The following is a 1,510-nucleotide window of genomic DNA, read 5'->3' on the forward strand; positions in this document are numbered from 1 at the left end:
AGTTTTAAGTGAAAAATGGACATCATGTTGCCAGGAAAATGGACAACATGTTGCCAGGAAGATTATCAAACTGTGGAACAAGTAGCAAAAGAACAATTATGATAGCGCAGAGTAATTGAACACAAAAAAATAATTTTCATATAACACTTCAGTACAAAACAGATCCCAATGCAGTAGCTTATAACATTTAATCTCAGTACATGGAAAGCACCGTCTTGAGCGGTTACAAAAGGTGTGAGACAAACATCGAAACATGTTGTGGCCAACACTTTCAACTACATAGTTTATGAAGCTAGCAGTGCCACAAACGACACAAAATTATAGGCTACTGTGCGAACTAAAACTAAGCAGGGTATTTCTTCCTTTTCATCAACTCATCTTCCATCAGCTTTTCGACGGCATCCTACCCATTGTCCCTGTTCTCAATGAGAGAAGCTGCTACAAGTCTCCTGTGATCTGGGATAGCATTGTTATCAAACTGAGCCATCACTTTTGAGTCAAAGTTCTCCATGAAAAGTTGTACAAAGAACCCACAATCAAACCTGCATCAAAAAAGGTGTTGGTATAAGGATACTGAAGTTTGCACTAAAGTAGCAGCAGATATACAGTAATGTAGCATAGGGAAAACATTATTGTAGCAACATTAAAAGGTATAAAAACACACTTACAATGTTGTTTGCTGTGGGTGCTCAATGTCAGCTAGGGTGAAATCATCCAGATTGAATCTTGTTAAATTGCACTCAATGAGAAGCTTGTTGAAGTTTATGAACTACATAAACAAGATACAAAAAAGAAAATTAGGTTTGCTACATATGTAAGATATTTAAACATGTAATAACCTAAAACTAACCAGATTGGTAGCAAATTGTTCCAGCAAGCTACCATCCTTTGCACTTCTCATTGAATCAAAGATGTGGAACTTCTTTAAACACAAGTTTATGCAGGGCACGGCCCAGTGATTGTTCTTCACAATTGGGAAGTACAACTAGAAAAACAAAAAAGTCATTCGAAAAGGTAACATATGATGAAAATGCAACAAATAACAAATGTATGAATATATACATGAAAACATACAAGATCATCTTTTAATAGCTTGAACTTTGAGTTGAGAGTCTTGAACTCTTTCAAACAACCTTCTATCTCAAATGCTGCTGGATCAACAATTAACTTATCCTACATATGAAGGAAAAAATGGTGATACTAGAAACTAGTTACATGTTTAGGAAGGTAAAAAATATAGAGGGAGCATGATATGGTTTTGCTCACCACCATAAGCTGGGTAAAGGAAAACTTCTTCTTGGCCCTTGGATTATTGTCACCAATAATTTTTGCTTCACGGTTGAACTTCTCAATCCACACATTCATAACCTCACTGCTTAGGTAATGGCATGGCTTAAGAGAATCCAGGAAACTCTTGTATGAGCAATAGTAGCGTCCAATCCTCACAAACTCAGGACTGCAAATGCAGAAAAAAGAAAGTAATTAGGGAAAACAAATTGAAAACACATCA

General features: G+C 36.1%; 1 long non-coding RNA gene across 1 annotated transcript; it reads right to left on the reverse strand.

The window, feature by feature from the left end:
• Nucleotides 1-456: 456 nt before the first annotated feature.
• Nucleotides 457-1,180, reverse strand: LOC139832015 (uncharacterized). Its single transcript, XR_011746471.1, has 4 exons — nt 1,075-1,180; nt 851-985; nt 669-769; nt 457-542 (listed from the first exon to the last, which is right to left on the reverse strand). It is a non-coding gene; the product is annotated as an uncharacterized lncRNA (long non-coding RNA).
• Nucleotides 1,181-1,510: the final 330 nt, after the last annotated feature.

Source organism: Lolium perenne, chromosome 6 (assembly GCF_019359855.2).
Source record: "Lolium perenne isolate Kyuss_39 chromosome 6, Kyuss_2.0, whole genome shotgun sequence".
Lineage (NCBI taxonomy): Eukaryota > Viridiplantae > Streptophyta > Magnoliopsida > Poales > Poaceae > Lolium > Lolium perenne.